The 8257-nt window shown below is 41.5% G+C and overlaps 2 long non-coding RNA genes across 2 annotated transcripts; both read right to left on the bottom strand.

Annotated features, from left to right (window-relative positions):
• Positions 1-4365: 4365 nt before the first annotated feature.
• LOC134448990 (uncharacterized) lies at positions 4366-6887 on the bottom strand. Its single transcript, XR_010034884.1, has 5 exons — positions 6831-6887; positions 6430-6521; positions 6060-6177; positions 5867-5949; positions 4366-5468 (listed from the first exon to the last, which is right to left on the bottom strand). It is a non-coding gene; the product is annotated as an uncharacterized LOC134448990 (long non-coding RNA).
• A 75-nt stretch (positions 6888-6962) lies between these two features.
• On the bottom strand, positions 6963-8048 carry LOC134448995 (uncharacterized). The gene is made up of 3 exons (XR_010034891.1): positions 7925-8048; positions 7750-7824; positions 6963-7126 (listed from the first exon to the last, which is right to left on the bottom strand). It is a non-coding gene; the product is annotated as an uncharacterized LOC134448995 (long non-coding RNA).
• Between the last annotated feature and the right edge of the window lie 209 nt (positions 8049-8257).

Raw genomic sequence — 8257 nt, 5'->3', positions numbered from 1 at the left:
TTTATGTAGTAGACTCTGCAGTTCTGGAAAGCTGTAGTGTTTACTGTGTATGGGCCATTGCTGGTATTCTGGATATTACCAGTGGTGGTCATTTTGTTATTTGGTAATTTTAGAAAATAAATAGATTAATTTGGCTTTTGGAGTTTTTGATTCCTTTGACTCGGATTTTGAACATGCAAGAAGTGTAGAGACCAAGACGGTAAACTTCAACAATTTGGTGAGCCCGACGTGATTCGAGCAAAAGGAATTAAAAATATTTTTTTCTTTTGAAGAACATTTTACTTTTCACATTAGGATTTACATTTTTTCTTTCCTGGAGGATATCGCAGTCGGGTGACAACAACGAAATCATGGCCACACAACCAGGTAAGCAGAAACCAGTTAAATCAAATTCTGCGATTGGCTATTCCAAATTGTGTGTTGCTACTCTGTTGCATATGCCTCCTTGTATTTGACGGCGACAGCGAAAGCATCATTAGGCCTATTTGTTTGTTTGGTATTGTCTTTGACTGTATTACGTGTTGTGGTTTGCACATAGTCTAAGTTGGGAATGAGGGCTTTATCAGGTGTAAGGTAATTGAGGAGCTTGGTGCTTCCCCGTGGGAGGATTGGGTTCGAAATAGCCCATCTAACTATGTAACAAGTAATTGCGGACATCAAGGTTTCCCCATCTGTTAAAAATCGAAGAGATCTGGGATCTGCGAATCTCAACTAGACAAGAACCTTGGAGGTTAGACAGAAGGTTGTTGAAATATCTGCCCTGAAAGAACGGTTGAATGTGAACGGAACTTTTTGCGGTCCAGATGGTCGTCAGTTGTGAATTTGGTCGAGTTGAGAGTGAGGGGCTTTTATCGGAAGTCAGAGGGCAGTTCGGTGTTTCCCCCTTGAAGATTAAATATCTGAAAGGTAAATTTGGTAATAGCGGTCATCGAGGCTTCCTCAATCCGGTAAAAACAGAAGGGGTCGAGTAATCTCAACTGGAGGAGAACCTGGGGTTCAAAGGAAGTAAGTGAGGTCTGGATCGGAGAGGTCTGGGACCTCTGGAGGGTCTGGGACCCTCCCAAAGTAGTTACTGATACGCATCAGGGAGATCCGCGCGCTGTTGAGCTTGGAGTTCAACGAATAGGCCTATTGTTTTATTATTTTGATTTGTTTTCTTTTGGTTAGGTTTCACTCTGGTAATTATTGATATCAGGACTGAGCTGTGAACCTTAGTGTGTGGACCGGGTACCCGTGTGTATGTGAGAGCGTGTTTGCGCGAGTGTTTGAGAAGTGAGTAACGTACTAGCGAGTACGAAATGAGTGGTCATTCGGCTGAAGGCAGGATGTACGGAGGGAATGTATTGAATTTGGAGTCAGAATTACGAGAAGTGAGTAACGTACTAGCGAGTACGAAATGAGTGGTCATTCTGCTGAAGGCAGGATGTACGGAGGAAATGTATTGAATTTGGAGTCAGAATTACGAGAGAAGGATAAAATGAGGTGGATCACTGTTTCGGAACAGTGGGAGGAGATATTGAGAGCGTTGCTTGGCCATTCATTGGAGAAACAAAGAGATGGAATCTGTTTAATCTGTGAGCAATTAATGTCACAGGATACGCACTTTGTGTTTACTAACGTGTAGACTACATAGGTGGTCTGTGTTTGTCTGCCATTGTATGTCAATGGGCCCTATATGTGTCTGAAGAATGTGTGACTACTGGCCAGTTGTTTGTTTGTGTGTGTGTTTGTTTGGAATACGAACATGAGAAGGATATTTTTTTCACGTAAAGGCCCAACCAAGACAGTTGGAATATATCCGGTGGAGAAAAAGAACAGAGTGGATGAATAGGCTATAGGCCTAAGCCGTTTAGTTTTCCTGACATGAATTCGATCCTGGAAAAAATACCTTCACCCGTCGAAAGGGGTGCACCGTGGTTGTCCAAATTGATGAAAGCTAGGCTATATGTCACAAAAGATAACGATTGGCGATTGGCGCGCACTGTTATGTAAACAAACAAGCGCGTGGGATACAGATAGTGGAAACGGAAGCAAGAACGAGCCTTTTTGCCAGATTCATACCCATTTGCGTTATACGCAGCTGACATAGGCACTGCAATGCGTAAACGTCACCCAGTGCCCGATGGAGCAAAAAGTAAGACATTTTGGACAGACATAGCCGGAAACCATCCAAGCTCTGACAAGCTGCAAACTGCTATGTTCAGAATGGCCATTCTAGAAGCAATCCCAAAGCCGGTACGAGAAACGATGTTAAATGATCCAAATTTGCCCTAGGCCTATAGTACTACAGAATACTGGGAACGCCATCTCAAGCACCACATGAAACAGTATAGTGCAAAACGCGAGGAAGAGAAACTAAGCACTGATACAGCACATGCACAACTAGTTAAGTTGCAATTAGCTGAGTCCAAAAGAGCGACGGAATCGAAACACAATTGATACAACTCATGTTACAACACAGCAGTCACACATTCTTCATCCAAGCCTGAAGTTGGTCCAATTTCATTAAGGGGTTAGGGACAACGTGGTGGGATTCAGAGGACGGGGAACAGGGAGTAGCGATGCCCAAGGTAGGGTCATGTATGGGGGTGTTTTGCTTATAGTGGGACCGGGCTCTGAGTGAGAGACTGCCAGTGGAATGCCTACACAACACGGAGGGCACTGCACCTACTTCAAAGCTGAAACCAGAGAAAAAACAAGCACAAGCACACCAAGCGCACACTGGAGCCGGAGCAAGCCTATCCCATGGACAATACGCAAACGGGATTGGGACCTAGAGCTCACAAAGGAGAAGGGTTGGGGGACCCCTTCTGGCCTATGAAAAATTGAAAGACTATGTCAAGATTGTTTGGTAACACTACTGCTTAACTCACACCAGAAGTGACGCCCTTGGGTGCCATTTATACACCCATATCCCTTTTATCTGACCCCTACCACGTAACATTGATTAAGATGAAAACATACGCACAGGCGTGTTTAAGACAGTTATTGGGAATCAGTGGGACTGTTTACCCTACATCTACATTGGGCAAGAAGGGGTGGCTGCTGGGGTTGAATTATACACATTGCATTATAAGCTACACATAGTCTACCCAACACCACGCGGAGTATAAGAGTACACAATACTGACTGAACAAACATAATTAGCTAAAAACACGATGGCCTTCCCAATACTCTCTGTACATTGATTTGACTGATGATTTTTTTATTGTTTGTTCTGTTTGTCACAACAGGAATAGGCCTACTCCTTAGACCTATGGATATTTTGAGGTTTTTATTTTTATTTTATTTTTATTATTAAGATTTTTTACGATTACCGTTCAGACATTAACTGCGCGGTGTACCTGGTTACACAATTGTTGTGGGTTCTTCTGAAACAACACGGCGTGTTATTTCAGAAGAAAGGGGGAGATGTAGGCCTACATGTGCGACCGTGACACTGGACTCGACTTAAGACAGACGAGATTTGAGAAAAGACTGCAGTACACCACACATCACATACATAGCCTAGGAAATAACGACAGATAACAAAGGTTGTTTGAAAAACACATTGTTGAGTGTTGGATGTTGGTAAAGATTGAAAGCGGTTTATGCGGCAATGAGGTAACAAGGCCATGGTTTTACAGGGGTTCACTATGGAAAAGGTAACAAAGAACGTTTGGCAGCAGTGCAAGCTTCTCACAAGGACATCGGAAATCAAGGATTTTTTTTCCCACAGAGAACGTTCGATATGGAAAGGATTTGGAGAGAGCACGAAAGGGCGTCTTCGGAAAAGATTTTGATGCGAGTGACCATTTGGAAATAACTGATGGACTGGTTGGGGGCCGTGTGGCCAAAACACTGATGGTTGGTAGAGGACATGAATGGGAGACCGTTGTCTCCGGGCTGGTAAAATAACTTTGGCAGAAGGTCTGTGGTTTGAAAAAAATAGTTGCAATGAACTTGGACATATTGGTGGATTGTGGAATGCATACACTCTTAAAAAGCCTGGGTCAAAAACAACCCAAATTGGGTTATTATCTGACCCAGGCCCTGGTTCAGTATTGGGCCTACCCTTTGGCTGGGTTAAAATATTTTAACCCTCACATTGGGTCATTCCCCTAAACCAACTAAATGGGTCATTCTGACCCAATTTGTGTGTTAAAAGAACCCATTAAATGGGTCAGACCTGCTACCACATTGTTGGGTCATATTGACTTCTTTGTTGGGTTCATACTTTAACCCAATATTGGGTATTTAAATTGCAAGGGGATTTACAAAAAACAATTATGACTTAACATTATTACATTAGGGTGAAATATACCAGAATTGTTGACCAATGCATTAATTAAGATCAATTTAAAAAAAACAAAATACAAGAATGCATAATATTTCAGATCTTTTTTTTATTGCTGAACAATGAAGATAATTAACAATACATTTCATAAAAGTATACTATAAAGATGCAAATCACAGCAGTGTAGCATTAACACATGATAGCATTGGAGCAATAAAACCTTAATTGAATTTACATGCATCTTTGTAGCCTCTTTGCAAAGACGGGTTATCAGCAAGACTGATCACTCATGACTGAAAAGACTCAACTACATCATAGCAACATTGCTATGACATTACCAAGAGCCTTAAGTAACAGGTTAAAACTCAGTCATTACAATATTGGTGACAGTATAGTTCAAACATAGGCTCTGCTAAACGGGATTAAAAGAAATGGTTCAGTTTTACCAATGCACCATTTGATTTCAGTGACACTGTACAATTATAGAATTTCAAAAAATTAGTTTCACCTTACCTTTTGTATAGCACACTGTAAAACAGCACATTAAAATGTTTAACCCCTTTTCGAAGAACCCATGTGCTTTTGCACAGATAATATGTTGCTTTTTAGCTATGAGTAAACAGGCCCGCCAGCAGGTCCATCTGCACAAACAGGCTTCTCACCGTACTTTTGGTTAATTACAAAATTTACAGTGCATCCATAACTGCGCTAACAGAGTGGTGTGAACTTTTTGTCCCCAGGTTGAAATTTGTCTTGGTCTCTACAGTCACTACATTCCATACAGTACTTACATAACCAGCATATAACAGAACATAAATAAAAAAAGAACATTGGAAAACATAGAAAACATTAAAATAAAAAACATCAAAGTGTGCACGGCATGTCAATGGCATGTCCATCCGTCATTAACAGACAAGGTATTCCCTGATGGGGAGTTATCCGAATAATATATTTCAAACACAGCATGTATTCAGTCCAAAAGAACTGACAGGGATGTCGCAACATTTAGATTGACAGTTTGTACAGGACCTTGTCTCGTGATCTGGCTTGAATGACATCACTACCCTTTCAAGAACTTAAAGTAGCTGGCTTGTAGATACTCAAGGTTCACGTAGTACATGATCTCCCAAAAGCATGGTGAAGCTGCAGGTTGCATATCCCTCATGGCGGCTCTTGGCATCTCACCATAAGTCTTGAAAAAGCAAAACAAAAGAAAAGTGTTAATGATGGCTCTTCCATCTCAGTCATCATAAATATGGTTTAGGGAAATTATATATATGTTATTTTTGACTTGACTGCATGTGCATTTTGGGTGCTACACGCTATGTCTGTTTTATATGTAAACAGATCATGCACTCATTAGAATGAGATGACGGACAGGGCTGGAAAAAAGAGGCTGTTGGGTCCTGACAAGCCAGTGGTAGTGAGAACAATATAATTAGATGTTGAAACTAGTAGGGATTTTTCCTTTAAGGTTGTGTGTGTTTATCTGTGTTTGGTGTAGAGTGGAGTGTGCACGTGCATGTTTTGTATGTGTGTGTGTGTGCGTGCACGCATGGGCTGTTATGCATGACATAAAAAAGATCTTACTTCCTACATCCTGATGTTTGAGGATTCCTAGGATAAGTAGTGTCGCAGACCCAGCAGAGAAGACGTCCTCTTTCATTTGTGTCCTACAGCAGAAAAAGAATGAATAACTATGAGTAATAGTAATTGGGATTTTACTGTGAAATATATAGTACAACTGGCACCCATGTTTACAATTATTGGATCATACACTCACATTTCAGTGCTGGGTTCTTCCCTCGATGCAGACACAGCTTCATACACATTAAGCGGTTTTGGTGCCAGGTCATCACGTCCATCGAGGAACGACTCCGTTCCTACCGGAATGACTGTGCCTACCAGTGCACAAAGAGGAAGACAAAAAGAAAGACAACAAGTTTGAGAGTTTGGCAGACAAATAGACAGAACATACAGTAAACCGTTGCAAAATTGTCTGAAGTGACACCAGACAGTACTGTAGGCATTCCATACACTTTCACAGAATCAAAGAACAATACCAGGCCAGCTCTCATTGTGTGTGTGTGTGTGTGTGTGTGTGTGTGTGTGCAGTAACGCCTGCTGTTGTGCATTGATATAAAAAAACTTACTTTATACATGCCGATGATATCCAAGAGCTTCTTGAATAAGTAGTGTGACCGCCGACCCAGCTGAGCAGCATTCTTCTCCTTTTACTTGTGTCCTACAGCCAAAAAGTAAGCAGTTATTGTGATTTCATGGTTAAAGTAATAGGCCTACAATACAGTTGACATACACATTTATCCTGAACTGTGTTGTTGGGTCCTGACAAGCCAGTGGTAGTGAGAACAATATAATTGGATGTTGAAACTAGTAGGGATTTTCCTTTAAGGTTGTGTGTGGTGTAGAGTGGGGTGTGCATGCGCATGTTTTGTACGTGTGTGTATGAGCATATGTGTGTGTGCGTGTGCGTGTGTGTGTGCGCGCGCGCGTGCACGCATGGGCTGTTATGCATGACATATAAAGATCTTACTTCCTACATCCTGATGTTTGAGGACTCCTCGGATAAGTAGTGTCGCAGACCCAGCAGAGCCGAAGTACCTTTCTTTCATTTGTGTCCTACAGCAGAAAAAGAATGAATAACTATGAGTAATAGTAATTGGGATTTTACTGTGAAATATATAGTACAACTGGCACCCATGTTTACAATTATTGGATCATACACTCACATTTCAGTGCTGGGTTCTTCCCTCGATGCAGACACAGCTTCATACACATTAAGCGGTTTTGGTGCCAGGTCATCACGTCCATCGAGGAACGACTCTGTGCCTACCGGAATGACTCTGTGCCTACCGGTGCCCAAAGAGGAAGACAAAAAGAAAGACAACAAGTTTGAGAGTTTGGCAGACAAATAGACAGAACATACAGTAAACCGTTGCAAAATTGTCTGAAGTGACACCAGACAGTACTGTAGGCCAGTGGTTCTTAACCTGGGGTGCGGGCACCCCCTGGGGGTGCGCCAGAGACTCCAGGGGGTGCGCGGAATTTTGTTTGTGTTGAGGTTGTGACCAAATTTCTGCTTGGGAACATTATAATTAGGCCAGATCAAAATAAAAACATGTTTTGATCCCCATTTAAAGTCATTAAGGTAATTGATTAAAGCCTCATTTATCTCAGAATCATTGTAATTAATCACTTAAATCATGTTTTAGTGCGTATACATGTGTAGAAGTTTTAGGTGGGGGTGCGCGGCTTGTCTTGGTAACAGGTAAGGGGGTGCTTTAAGACACAAAGGTTAAGAACCACTGCTGTAGGCATTCCATACACATTCACAGAATCAAAGAACAATATCAGGCCAGCTCTCATTGTGTGTGTGTGTGTGTGTGCGTGTGTGTGTGTGTGTGTGCACGCTCATTAACGCCTGCTGTTGTGCATTCATTTAAAAAACTTACTTCATACATGTGATGATGATATCCAAGAGCTTCGCCAACCCAGCTGAGCAGCATTCTTCTCCTTTTACTTGTGTCCTACAGCCAAACAAATAAGCAGTTATTGTGATTTTGTTGTTAAAGTAATAGGCCTACAATACAGTTGACATACACATTTGTCCTGAACTCAGTCACTTACATCTCTCAGACAATTCAAATCGGTTTTCATCGGTTTACTTCTTCAGTGACTTAGTTCCAGCTTCTTACACATCCAGCTGTCTTGGTAACAGGTCAGAGGAAAGACGTCCATCTTATCCAGAGCATAAGAGATTTTTTAAAAAAAAAGACAAAACATTACAGAGCTTTGCAGACACACCTTCAAAACATACAGGCAACCTAAATATATGAAAGGCTTTTGTCTCACGACTGTAGTGCACACAACAACTTTACATATTTCATTAACAAAAATATAAACCAACCAGTCTTCGGAAATACTGCACATACTACAGAGTACAATATCACACAGTCACAC

This window comes from Engraulis encrasicolus, chromosome 5 (genome assembly GCF_034702125.1).
Source record: "Engraulis encrasicolus isolate BLACKSEA-1 chromosome 5, IST_EnEncr_1.0, whole genome shotgun sequence".
NCBI classification, from domain to species: domain Eukaryota; kingdom Metazoa; phylum Chordata; class Actinopteri; order Clupeiformes; family Engraulidae; genus Engraulis; species Engraulis encrasicolus.
Note: the sequence above shows the minus strand (reverse complement) of the source record. Positions and strands in the feature narration are given on the sequence as shown.